The sequence below is a fragment of the Pteropus alecto genome, unplaced genomic scaffold, assembly GCF_000325575.1.
Source record: "Pteropus alecto unplaced genomic scaffold, ASM32557v1 scaffold6, whole genome shotgun sequence".
NCBI lineage: Eukaryota > Metazoa > Chordata > Mammalia > Chiroptera > Pteropodidae > Pteropus > Pteropus alecto.
The window spans coordinates 481,595-495,755 of record NW_006437738.1 but is presented as its reverse complement, the minus strand read 5'-3'; the positions used below and the strand labels follow the sequence as shown (position 1 = coordinate 495,755).

The 14,161-nt window shown below is 46.3% G+C and overlaps 1 protein-coding gene across 5 annotated transcripts in view; it reads right to left on the bottom strand.

The window, feature by feature from the left end:
• PLA2G6 (phospholipase A2 group VI) overlaps nucleotides 1-4,508 on the bottom strand; it is a 53,197-nt gene extending 48,689 nt beyond the window's left edge. For 2 of the 5 annotated variants that reach the window (XM_025048871.1, XM_006914740.3), the window contains exon 1: nucleotides 4,404-4,507. The gene's annotated coding sequence lies outside the window, so the exon portion shown is untranslated. Of the gene's footprint in view, nucleotides 1-4,403 lie in introns of all 5 variants that reach the window. The other 3 variants (XM_025048872.1, XM_025048869.1, XM_025048870.1) reach the window with 3 other exon arrangements.
• Nucleotides 4,509-14,161: the final 9,653 nt, after the last annotated feature.

The window sequence follows — 14,161 nt, the reverse complement described above, 5'->3', positions numbered from 1 at the left end:
GCATGCCACCCCCTTCTCGCCTCCACTGTCCTCTCGGTCCCGTCCTCCTTATCTCAGAGGACGCTCTCGATAAACCTCCACTGCAGCACTTACCCTGTGATGACGAGGATGTATCAGTGGGTTTGGGCTGCCCGCCTCCCCCACCCTTTATTTGTTTATCCAAGCACCTAGCATGCTGTCCTTGACTCATAGTGGGTATTTAATAAATGTTTGAATGAGAACAAGTAAATGAACCAACTGGAAGTCTGTGGAGCCAGCATCTCTGAGGCATCCCCGCCCTCCTCTCTAACGCCCCTGTGGGGGTGCCAGACCACACACCCTATTCTCCACCCACTCTGAGCTGCCCCCGCTCATCACCACAATGGAAAGGCTCAGGGGTGCTCACACCTACGTGAGGAAAACCTTTATCAGGCACTTGCTGGGCTCCAGGAGTGGCACTGAGCTTTTATCTGGAATGTTCAGCTTTATATACCACCATGGCGCTTGAAGCTGAGCTTATTCATACTCCAAACAGGAAAACTCTTCAAGCCTCTGCTTCCTTCTTGAAAAAGCCTAGCCAGAGGGGCAGGACGGCTGCCTGGGAGGTGCGTAACAGGATCCACAGGCAGCCGGGCCAGGAAGCTGACCTCACAGCACTGGCCACGTGGGGATTCTGGGAGCACACGCAGAGCAGCTCGTGCTGGAAATCAGGCCTCATGAGCCCTGGCTGCTTAGGACAGGATGTCCCATGCTTGGAACAATGGGCACAGGACAGCGACACATGCCTGTGCAGCCAAAGTCCCCCCCCAAGTCCAGTGCCCTGGCAGGACAGGCTGAGAACACAGGGCCTGATCAGAGCGCCGAGCCTGTGCTGACCACACGGACATCCTTCCTGAGCCTCTCAGCATGTGAGCGCACCTCCGCACGCAGTCCTACATCTTCTCACAAGGCCACCAGGCTTTACAATTGGCAGAGGGTTTTCATATTAGCTGCCCTGAAGCTCACAAATGCCCATCAAAAAAGGAAGGTGCGTTGTGAGGAATATGGGGAAACTGAGGCCGTGCGAGAGGAAAGGGCAGGTGTTGCTTGGCTGCTGGACTCAAGTTTTCTTCCCCAGACTCCTGAACCGCACTAGGCAGAGGGCCTGCACATAGCAGGCACTTAATAAGTGTATGAGTAAAGACCGAACGGAAGTAGGGGTCAAGTCGAATGTCATTTCCGCCTTCCATCGGGACCTCCAGGGTTGCCCTCAAAACAAAATGTTGCTCTAAATGTTCACTCTGACCCAGCTCGTCCCTAACTTTCCTAGGCGGGTGAGGAATGAGGTAGAGCTCGTTCCGCCACCCCGCGACCCAACAACACTGCTACATTCATCCAACATCCCCTGAGCACCAGGCACCTCCCAAAGTCTTTGAGGTAATTATCATATTCAGTCCTCAAGACACTCATAAGAGAAGGTATACTTCTCTCATATTACACCCAGGAAACTGAGGCACAAGAGGTTATGTAACTTCCCAGATCTGAACCCAATTAGTTGGAATCCAGAGCACCAGCTGGTCATCCTCAGACTGGCTTCAGGAGAAAGTCTGAATGGAGAGTGGCTGATGAGGCTTGATTTTCAGTCTCCTGTCCTCCAGAAGGTAAAGCCCTCATCTAAAACTGCAGCCTTTCATATGAACCAGAGCAAACTGGTCTTTCAAAAAAGAACAAGGTATCTCTTTCATTCACTCTGCTCAGCTGAAAGCAAACTTCCCCTGAAGTGTTGCTGGAGTTCCCAAGGACAGGAGACACTGATAACTTTGGGTTGGTGGCATGGTACAGGTGGTCCATTTTATGGTTCACTCTATAAATACTTATCGAGGACCTACTCTATGTCAGGCATTGTTCTAATTGCCGAGAACACATTGGTGAACAAAACAGACAAAAATCCCTGCCCTCCTAAAATCTGTATTTTAGAGAGGGCTATAAATAATAAAGAAGATAAAAGAGCAAAATATATACATAGGTTTTAGATAATGATTAGTTGCTAAGAAGAAAAATAAACCAGAAAAGGAACATAGGAAGTGTCCAGATAGAGACTGAAATTTTAGATAGGATGAACAGGGAAGTCCTCACCAAGAACTTGACCTTGAATAAAGACTTAAAGGAAATGAAGGCAAAAGTCCTATAGATATGTAGGTGAAGAGTTTTCCAGGCAGAGGGGAGAGCAAGTGCAAAGGCCCTGGGGCTGGAGCATGCCTGGTAAGTTCTAGGAACAGCAAGGAAGCTGTTCCGTGAAGTCAGAGATAACGAGGCCAGGAAGGCACAGTGAGAGAAGCCACTGCAGGGTTTGGAGCAAAGGGAGTGACATTTTAACAGATCACTCTGGCTGGTTGTGGAGTATATAGGCATCCAGGATAATCTCACAGCTTTGGCCTGAATGACTGAAAGCATACTGCCATTCCTAAAGATGGGAAAGTGAGTGGGAAGGAGGGTGGGGAAAGAATGAAGTGGATATCAAGAGCTTAATTCTAAGAACTTTACGTTGGAACTGCCTAAGTTTCAGGTGTTAAGTGGACTAGACATGTGAGTCTATCATTAAGAGAAAAGGTCTGGACTGGATGGGACTGGAGATATAAATTTGAGAGTTGTCAGGATAGAGATGGTGCTTAAGGCTATGAGACTGGATGAGATCACCAAAAAAAAAAAAAAGAAAGAAAGAAAAGGATGGACAGAAAAAAAGAAGTTGTTTAAGGCATGGACCTGTTAAAATGTTCTCCTAGGCACCACCCTCTACAAAGTGAAGCTGGTAACACAGGCATCTTCTTCACTACAGCTCATGTGCACACACACACACACTTAAATTCCTCCTTTATTACTGACGTCATTCTGCTGAGTGAGAAGGAAATTCCCTTTTAGGGATACTGTCATTGAACAAGAAAGTAACCAACGGAAGGGAGAAGCACTAAGACAACAGTAGTGACCTTTACACAGCAGGACAATCATACAGGCTCTAGTGTTATAAAGTGCTGTATTCAGATTCCAGCTCCAACCTGCATAAATTGTTGTGACCTCAGGCAACTCACTTGCCCTCTCTTCCTTATGTTAAATGGCAATAACATTGGCTACATCAAAGATAGTTTAGAACACAGTAAATAGTCCATTAATATCTGTTAAATAAATGAGAATGAATGAATGGTAAGGATAACATATAAGAGAAGCTGATTCATAGTGAATGATCAATAAATACTGTCAAATGCTAAGTGAAAGTCAATGTACCTTCTACTTGTCTTTCTCTCCTTGTTTTGTTCATTCTACCTCTTTCCTTTTCCTGCCTATGACACAATAGCAAAACCATGCATTTGTACAGGATCATACTGGTTACAAAGCTTTGCCTTCTACATTATCTCAAAATTTGAACCTCACAGCAGCCTTATGAGGGCAGGAAATAGGAACCCATCACAGATGAGGAAACTGAGACTTGGGTGGAAAATAGCCTCTGAACTCCAGGAACATTTTGAGGCAGAGACAGTAATAAAAACACTGCATTCAGCCCAAGGGTGGAGCATCTGTGTTGCCAAACCAAACCTGCCTAACATCCTGTTGGGCGGGTAAGAGGCAGGTGAGGGAAAGACACAGAAGCTTAGGGGAAGGGAAGGTATTTGTTTGGTAGTCCATTAAAAAAATGGGCACAGATCCCTGAGCCCTGTGCCCTCCCTGTCCCACACCCACAGGCCTGCCCATCCTGGTCACATGGTCACATGGGTGACACGCATACCGCCACCAGCTTCCAGGTCATCTGTGGGAGCAGGAGGTGAACAGAGGATTGGGGCGTTGGGAGACTCTGGGGTGAGGAAGCTATGGGGAAAGAGGAAGTAGGAGAGTAGGCATGGATGAAATCTGGAAGTACATGAGACAAGAATCAGGGAATTAGAAAAGGGGAAGAGTAAAATGGAGAACAGGGGAGACAAATGGAGGTGAAGTGGGGATCAAACGGGAATACACAGAGGCAGAAAAATTGAGATCACTTAGAAAAAAACAGGAAGGAAGCTGGGGACAATCAGTGGGGCCAGAGTGAAAGTTAGGGTCACTGAGGGACACTGAGAGATGGGGGAAGAGAGAGAGGACTTGATTCATGAAGTTAAGGATAGAGAGGGGAGACAGACAGGGGAGACTGGGGAGACTGGGGTACTGACCGGGGACTCTGGGTCGAAGCTGGGGTCCCGGGTGGGGCACGGGATGGGAGTTGGGGACGCTGGGGAGGTCAAAGGGCGGAACATGGTATTACTCAGGAATCACACAAGGGTCAATGGACGACATGCCTCAGAATCAGGGAACACGGGGTAGGTGCGAAGAAGGGATCAGGTGAAGATCATGAAGTCTGGGGCGCGGAGGCAGTTTGGGGAGGGCCCCCCAGGCCCCGCCTCCCCTGCGTCGTCACTCACCTCGGCTTACTCAGCACTTCTACCTCCTTCTACTTCCGCAAACAAACGAGCCCCGGGTCTCTTGACGGCCCGGCCGCCGCTCTCCGCCAATCACCGAAGGCCGTGCCTACCTGCAGCCCCGCCCCCGCGCCGCGATCGCTGCGCGCGCGGAAGGCGGGGGCGGGGCTCTGCCACCTTTTATAACCGCCCAATGGCAGGGGCTCCGATCGCCGAGCGAGGCCGGGCTGTGGGATGCAGCCAATCTTCGCTGGCGGAGCGCGGCCCTGTCTGTGCGAGGGGGAAGGACCACGTGACGGCTTTCGGCAGACATGTTGATGAGAGGCAGAACTCTTACCCTTTTCCCCCTTCTGCTTCTTTAAAAGATGGTAGGTCTGAAATCTGAACCTACTGTTAATGATGGCTCATAAAGATAAAACTAAAACCAACAAAGACAGAAGACATAACAGGGAGGAGCCTGCTTTGATTTTGCCAGGTACCCCCTAAGCTAGGGTTGCCAGATTTAGAAAATAAAAACAGAGATGCCCAGTTAAATTCTGCCCATTTAAAATTGAATTTCAGTTGAACAATCAATAATTTTTTGTTTAAGTAAAAAATACTAAGTATAGTTATGCTAAAAAAAAAAAAAAATTACTCATCGTTATCAGGCAGCCCTACCCCAAGCCAATCTCAGGAACTAGCTTAGCACTTTTTGTAGAAACTTAGGCAAATAACTTGGTCTCTGAATTTGTCTGAGAAGTGAGCACAGTAAAACCTCACAGGGTTGTTATGACGGCAACGATAAAATAGTTCCTGTTCCTACACATAGTGGGATTTCAATAAATGGTGGTGGTTATGATTAGTAATACTGAGAATGAGGTAGGCTGGAAAGAAGGGAGGGTTTCCGCTTCTGATTGAGCAGATCATGTTCCCTCTCCAGCCGACCCGGCTTGGTCGAACAACTCTTATTCCCTAATGATCCCCCAACCCTAGGTCTGGATGGATTCTTGAAACTGCGCTCTGTCCATGTGAGAAGTGTATTAGTGCCCAGACTGGGGACAGTCAGTGCAACTGGAGCAAGAATTAGTTAAGAATCTAGACAGGTTAATAGAATAACCATAGTAACTAATGTTCGTACAGAGCTTTACCAGTTACAAAGTAACTGGACTTCACATCCATCATCATTGGGTTGTTACTCTTGTCAGCATTTTGCAGATGTTGACATAAGAAATGTCCAAACCTTTAGACAAAATTTTAAGTGTGCGTTTGAACCAAGCTGATGACATATGCTGGAGAGCAAGACATCAAATACTCTCAAGAATAACAGTTTTGCAGTTTCTTTTATGCATTTGATATTAAGGAGGGACCCTAAGAAAGATTAGAGAAAGTAAGGTGGGGATTCAATTACAGAATAGTTAAGATTATGTGCTCTCTTGAGGATTAATACTTCCTTCTAGGGGTTTTACTTCTGATATTTCAAAGGTATGTTACTTAGATGCACAAGAACAATAGACAGGGCTGGCTTAGAACCTTTCACCAGAGAAGTTATAGGCCCGGAGCATGATGACCCACCATGACCTGCCCATTTAGAAATTTGTGCTCTGATCACCCTATGAGGTTACTTTTTATGAAACCCTGTTTTTTCATCCACATGGATGAGGAAACTATCTCCTTAAACTAATTAAAATTTTGCTCGAGTTTCAGCTTGGAGTGGAGAGAATGGGTTAAAGATTTAGAATTCTCAATGAAAATATCTTGCCTACACACCCACAACAAGTGAAGTCAGGGCAATGGTTATCAGGGAGCTCGAAAGAGGCCAGGCATTCCACCCACTACTGAGCAATCAGACATGAGACACTGTGTAGGTTCAACAGGGTGAGTCCCATTTTCCAGCAAACACCCACCTTTGTGTTCAAGGTGTGTCTACAAGACAAGTTTGTCAATACAGATACACAACTGAATCTGAATGCAGAGAAGGCCAAGGGAGGCTGGATCAATTGTTAGACACACTCAAAGATCCTTGGAAGAAATTAATTAAATAGAATTTCAGGGCCTAATGAAGTTGAGTGCCCCTCCCTTGGGTAAATCTGGTGAAAACTGTTAAATGAGTAGATAAAACAAGAGACGAAGTATAGCGGGTTACTAGGTAGCATTGAACGAGCAAGCAATGGAAAGGGAGAGGCAAGTAAGCACATGGGAATACATTCTGTTGGGTTTCTATTGGATTTTGCATTGGAGCAATTCAAATCAAAGAGTTTCTCTTGAGGGGCTGTGCTGGGACTTGCAGCTCCAGACACGCTGGAGCAAGGTATCTATCTGCCTTCTAGGAGCCCAGGATCCAGAGGTTCAGACTAGACCAAGTCCCTTTCCTCAAAAAGTTACATGGAAATTTAACTAATATGCTAACTGCAATTTTACACTTTTTCCTTGTTTGATCATCATAAGAACCCTGAGAAGTAGTACTATTATCCCCACTTTGTAGATGAAGAAACCGAGGTTGTGCGAGAGGAGATGATCCCCAGAATCACAGGGCAGAACCAGAACCAGGACCCGTCTTTTTTTTTAAAGTTTGGCAATGTTCTTGGTGCCGATGAAACCACAGCGAACGAAATAGATAAAAGTCCCCGCTGTCATGTTACTCACAGTCTAGTGGGGACGATAGATGATAAACGAGAGAGAGAAGTCAAACTTAGAGTATGTTTTGCTAAGTCTGAGGGCAACACAGAGTCTGGGAGATCGGTAAGGAGGCTATTGCAGAAATCCAAGCGAGAGACCATGGTATGACCATCACGTCATTTAATCATTATGACTGTAGAATCATTACCGACGGGGTTTGTATTACAATGAAATGTGTAAGGTATGGAGGGCATTGCCTGAAGGGATTGTTGAACTCTGTCCTGTAGGAAGCTTTCGGAGATGACTCTTGAGCAGGGGCAAACTATCCCACCTGCCACATGTTCCTGTAAACAAAATGTTATTGGAACATAGCCACACCATTTGTTGACATATGTCTTCACTTTCTACAATGACAGAGCTGAGAAACTGTGACAGAAGCCATATGGTCCACAAAGCCTGAAAAATTTCTATCTGGCCCTTTACAGAAAAAAATTTACCAACCCCTACCCCTGTTCCTAAGTTGGGTTTCATAGGTAGAATAGGAGTTTGCCAGCTAGATTAGGAAAGTAAGAACATTCCAGGTGGAAAGAACCATATGGAAAAGGTCAACATCATGAGATTGTGTAGATTGTTTGGGGAAATGCAAAAAGTCGAGCATTGCTACAACCCAGCGTGTGAGCAGGTGAGCAGGCAGGTGAGCTGCAGAGGCCAAACATGAAGGGTCTCAGGTGCCAGACTGAGGATGACAACCTTGCCCTGCAGGTAGTGGGAGTCCTAGACATGTTAAAATCAGAAAGCAATGTGGAAAAAATCCCTCTGCTGCTGTGGGAGAGGTCCCTGAAGGGCACAGAGTTCACGAGGCACCTGGGTACTCATTACACTAATTATGTAGCTTCTGACTTGATGAAGGGCCATTGGGTCTTGTGCCCTCCTCAGGAAGGAAATGAGTGCAGGTGACCTTGGGCTGTGAGGCAGCAGCCACATGTTCCCATCCCAAGGGAGAAAGCCAGCCCTGACCAGTAAAGGCGGGATTTCCCCAGCTCAGGAGCTCACAGGACAGACTGGCCTGAGGAGAGGTTGGTGCTCAGGTCCAGGGGGCCAGGCAGCTTTGCTAGAAACTGGCCTGAACCTGGGTCCTGAAGGATGGTGCGGGTTTGGAAAGGCCAAGGGGAGAGCATTTCGGGGACGTGTACCAGTGAGCACACAGAGTCTGGCTTCTCAGGATGGGAGTCCACTGAGGGGTTCGTGGGGGTCAGAATGTGCAAGGCCTTCACCCCTTTCTTCTTTCTCCTGGGCTTCCCATCCTCACTGCAGTTTCTTCAGCCAGTAATTGTGAAGTACCCATTGTGTATGGCCTCACTCTTGGTGGTATGGGGACACGAAAGAGATCTCTATTCCTGTCCTTAGAGTTCACAGTTTTATACAAACTTGCTTCAAATATCCAGACAATTGTTTATCGTTTAAAAGCCCTGGGATATAAGCCAAATACAATTTTCCTGAGGAAATCATGAAATTACAGTAGATCATGTTCCTCTGTCTTACGGGATAGACTAGGGGATGTTGTAGTAACAATCAACCTACAATCTCGTTGGCGTAATACAAGTAACTGTCTTGGTTCACACTATCTGTCCAATGTAGGAAGGGGTAAGGGTCTGTTTACCGAAGTCACTCAGGACCCCAGGCTGAGGGAGCTTTTCCTCAACATCAGCTTCCATGATCATCATGGCAGGAGATCAGCACATTGTCAATCAGGCCCCAGCTCTTAAAGGTACTGCTCAGAGGTAACACGTGACTTCTGCTCCCATTTCATTGGCCGGAGCGTGCCACATGGCCATACCCAAATTTAAGGGAGATGGGAAATGCAGTCCTACCATGTGGCCAGAAGGAAAGGAACCAGAATAGTTATGAATGTCCTAAATGACTTCTATAGTAATTGACCAGGCAAAAATGTGTTATTCATGATGACAGAAACCTCTGTGCTTAATCAACTGCAAATCATATGCCCAGTCTTCAGCATAAAGTTTTCCAAAATGTATATATATCAATTTAATATGGCAACACAATCATATTTTTAGAGATTCCCAGAGGAGGGAACTAAGTGGGTCAAGGTTCTATGGGATCAAGAAGAAAGAGATTAGAATGAATCAGGACTCTCTTGATTGTAAGCGACAGAAACTCAACTCAAATTAACATAAGTGATGGGAAAGTAATCAGAGAATCTCCCAGAATTCAAGGAAAAGATGACCAGCTAAATGCTAGAGGGGCCTCAGATTGAACCAGACCCTCCATGGCCTCTGCCTTTCAGCACATCCACCTCATTCTCTTCTCTGGCTCCTTCTGCCCAGGAATGAGGAATGCAGCTCCCACGCTACCCACAGCTTTCACTGTCGGAAATGGACTGGCCTTCTTCCCTTAGTTCCTGGAAAGGACTCTAATTGGGCCAACTTGGATTGCTTTCCTTGAGCCAATCAGCTCTGGCCAGGAGTTAGGAGCTATGACTGACTCCTGGCACAATCAGCTCTGACAGACCCCGCTATAGCTGGGCAGAGGCAGAGTTATCAAAAGGGAGAGACATTGTCCCTGAATCAGACCGGCCTGAGTTCAAGTCCTGCCCTGCCAGGACCTAGCTGTGTGATATTGGGCAAATTCCTCACCTCTCGGACTCTCGATATCTTCCCCTGCATATGGCGATGATAATATCTAACTCCTAAGACAGTGGGAGAGCCTTAAGGGTCGTTGATACACCACACCCAGCAAGCAGGCATGCTCCCTGGGCAGTTGGTGAACCCATAAATTGTTCTGTTTCCTAAGCTTTACAATGGGGCTGATCATATGTGCACCACCACTCAGCGGGGAAGGCTTCGTGAGAAAGTTGAATTATAAAGGCACTGAAATGTGATGAAAGGACAAATCTTTTTATTTATTTTTTTTAATGGTTTGTTTATTTAGCAGTGGGAGAAAAGAGCCAGGAAAATAGATACCACGCAAATAGGTCTTAGGCCCTTCGCACAGTGCCTGGCACATGGGAAGCATCCCATAAACACAATAATAGTAATAAGCAGTAATAAGCAACTGGTAGGAGGCATGTGATGGTTGGGAACGCCCAGAACAAGGTAAAGTGCCAGAAGGTGCTGGAAGACGTCCCTTGACATTACTTGCACTTAGCAGATGGATCCACAGGAAATGTAGGACCTGGCCCATCTGACGGAGAGCTGTCCCGCTGAGATGGGCAGGGAAGTCCCGAGGGTCCAGGGATGGGAGCTCATGGAGGCTCAGAAATCAAATCTCAGGGCAGGAAGGACCTCCAGAGAACACCCAATGGAGAAATCTTAAAGCCCTGGTCTCCTCTGCCACAGCCCAGCTTCTAGCTGTCTCACATGTGGGACGCATTGCAGTCGACTTTCAGTTGAAGAAAGTTTACTGTGGTTTGAGGTTGTTTAAAAACCACTGATCTAATCCTATGTTCTTACTGCTGGTGGGGAAAACAAGGCCGGAGTGAGGAAAGCCCCACATTGGTGCAGCCTAAGCTACAGATTCCAACTTGGGCCAAGCCTGTTGCTGTCACTGAGCACCTGCTATTGGGCAAGACACCTACTGTGGGCCAGGGTACTGCAGGGATGTGCTAGGGTGCTGTCTGGTGTTTAGGACTCCCAAGCAGGTGGACAGGGACCATCTGGACTGTGCTGGCAAAGGGCCGCTCCTCCCCAGAAACTGGCAACAATGCCACTCCCTGTGGCAGGAGGTGGGGTCTCTGCAGGGTGAGGTCATCACTGGCTTTGTGTCTCTCACCAGAGAGAAGCGGATTTCTCAGAGGGAGTGTCCCAGGGGACTCCAGACAACTCATCTCTCTCCAGTCCAATATTTATTGATCTTTTATTCATCCTAGGCACTGTGCCAAATGTTTATAAGTGAGAACACGTTAAATTGTTTCACCATCCATAAAATAGGCATTGTTAATAAGTTCAGTTTACAAAGTAGGAGACTGAGGTGGGTAGAGATTAAGACACTAAGACACTCAGCCGGTGAGGGGTAAGGACAGGATTTGAGCCCACAGGCTAACCTGAGAGCCCTACTTTGGAGGGGGAAATAAAACCAACTTTTTTATTTACACAAAAGTTGCAGGAATAATAGAGAATTTCTGTATGTTCTCCCAGATTCCCCAATCGTTAATATTTTTATCATATTTTCCTTATAATCATCTATCCATCCATCATCTATCTATCTGTCTATCTATCTTGTTCTAAAACATTTGAGATTAAATTGAAGACATGATGACCCTTTACCTCTAAATACTCTGGTGTGTATTTTCTAAAATCAAGAACATTATCTTACATGACTACCAGCCAATGATCAAAGAAAATTAACATCGATATGATACTGTTATCTAACCCACAAAACTTATTTGGATTTTTCCAATTATCCTATGGCAAAAGGAGACCCTGGATCACACACTGCAGTTAGTCCTCATGTCTCCTTAGACTTCTTTAATCTGGATCAGTTCCCCAGCCTTTGTCTTTCACCATCTTGCCACTTTTTTAAGCCTACAGGCTGGTAACTTTGTAGAACTTCTCTCAATTTTCTTGCGATTAGATTCTTTGTATACATTTTTGGGAGAAATACCAACGGAGGTGATGCTGTGTCCTTCTTAAGGCATCATTTAGGAGAAACATATATCAATTTGTCCAATTACTGGTGATATTAACCTTGATCACTTAGTGATGGTGGTATCTGCCAGGTTTCTCCACCGCAGAGTTACTACCTTTCCATTTGTAAGTAATCATTGTCTGTGGGGAAATACTTTGAAACTATAGAAATATGTTTCTCATCAAACTTTCTTATCCATTGATGATTCTTGTTGGAATCTATTATTACTATGGTGGTTGCCTAATGATCATTTTCTAACTCCATCATTCCTACCTCTGGAAGGAGGAGCTTTCTTTATTCATTCATTCATTCATGTTAGTGTGGACTCATGGTTTCTTCTTTTATTCAGTAGGTTATAATCTGTTATTACTGTTATTTCTTTTGAAGCTCAGATTGTCCTAGATTTGGCCAGTAGGCACCCCCCTTCAAGCCAGAGAGCTCTCACTTTCAAATATGACATTGCACCATGCTTCTTGACCTTGACTAAAAAGGGAGTCACATCTTTGGGGAATAGTCCCTGCTGGATGGATACTGAAGTGCTGACCCCCTGATGTGGGCAGCTTGGGAATGGGAGCAAAGGATTTAGGCAGCATGGTGTCCTGGGGTGTTGTGTGGTCCACTAAGGATTAGGTCCACTTGGCCCTTGAGAAGCCCATAGAAAACAGAGCGTAGAGGATACCACAATCCCAATTTCGAAAATCTAGAACTATTGTACTCCAAAAAGTAAAGCGATTCTCGTAGATATGTAAATATAGGTCAAGTGGGCAATTTGGGTGGTTAGATGGTGGGATTGTTTGAGTCCCAGACAAAGCTGCCTCATCATTTGGTCACTAGGGAAGCTAGTGGGCCAATTTACATATGAAACCCAAGGCCTTTGGGAGGTAAGGGATAGATGTCACAATCCCAGGTGGACCAAGGCTCAAGGCAGGGAAAGCATAACAAGGATGCTGAAATCAAATTACTTTATGTCAAGGGAAGGGGGAGCCTTGCTGGTGCCCAGGCCTCCACACAAAGACCTCCTAATTGGAGAGGCCCTGTATCCTGGGCAGTAAAATAAGGTAAGTACTCTGATGTTACCTTCACAGAAGAGATGGCTCTTGAAGTGATGGCAGGCACTTCAGGCAGTGGGACCAGCATGAACAAAGGAAAGGGAGAATAAATGGCAATACTCCCCCATTTGGCCCCCAAAGCTAGCTCTTTTGGGTAGGGCTCTTGGCACCGAACACATACCTCAGTTTATGCTGGGCCCTACCCAGCTGGGCATAGCCCCAAACATCCAGACCAGGAATCCGTCAGACCCAGATTCAAATTCCAGTTCTTGTGCTTCCTAGCTGCGTGACTTTGGAAAGTCACTTTACCTCTCTGCGCCTCCACTAATTTGTTTCCTCAACATGTATTTACCGAGGGCTTACTCTGTACGGAGCACTGTCGTAGGCACGGGACAAGCAGTGGAGAACAAGATTAGACAACATTCTACTTTCATGAAACTTACACCTGGTTGAAAGACAGACAATAAACAGTAAGCAAATACATAAATAAGATAATACCTATATCTAAATAAGATAATACCCTACAGAGATATTAAGGTTATATAAAAAATGTTAGAGGTGGGGGTTCCTTTAGCCAGAGAGGTTAGGAAAAGCCTCTCTGAGGCAGAGACATCTAAACTGATCTGAAAGATGAAAACGAGCCCAGTAGTGAACGAACAAGGAAACAGCAAGTGAAAATGACCTGTGGCAGGAATGAACTGAGTGGGTTTGAGGGACAGTAAGAAGGGCAGTGTGGCTTAAGACTAGTGGATGAGGGCAGAGTGGCAGGAAGTGAGGCTGGAGAGGTAGCTAGAGGCCAGATGGGTTAGGGACCTGTAAACCAAAGACAGGAGTATTGTTTATATTCTAAATGCACAGGGAAACTAGAGCCGGTGTTAAGCTTTGAGAGGAACATTGTCTGGTGTGTGAAGAAAACATTTAGAGGCAAAGTAGGAGCTATCAGAAGGCTGCTGCCATTTTCCAGGTAAGATGATGGTGCCTAGACCAGGTGGTAGGACTGGGGGTTGGGAGAAGTGGTCAGGTGCAGAGATAGTGTTAGAGGCAGATACGTGACGCTGGAAGGGAGAAAGAAGGATGGAACAAGACTCCGAGGATTGGGCTTGAACAACTGAGATGGGGAAGAATGGGGGTACGGGTTGCTGCGGCAGGGTTGATAATCAGGAGGTGGATTTCGGCTGTGTAGTATTTTCAGCCCCCATCTGGCACCCATGTGGAGGCTCGCGGTGGAACTCAGAGAAGCCGTTTCGCTCTGGAATTACAAATTTGGGACTCGGGCATATAGATGACATTTAAAACCACGGGACTGGATGAGATCATCAAGGAAGAAGGTGTAGGTCGAAAGGAGAAGAGGCCTGGGACTGTCGACTGTAAAATGAGACGAACGACACCTTCACCCACGCGGCTCTCGCGAGGAGTCACGTGAACGCTTCCAGCTCGCGGTCTAACTGGGGGTGAGAACCTCGGGGCCTGGGT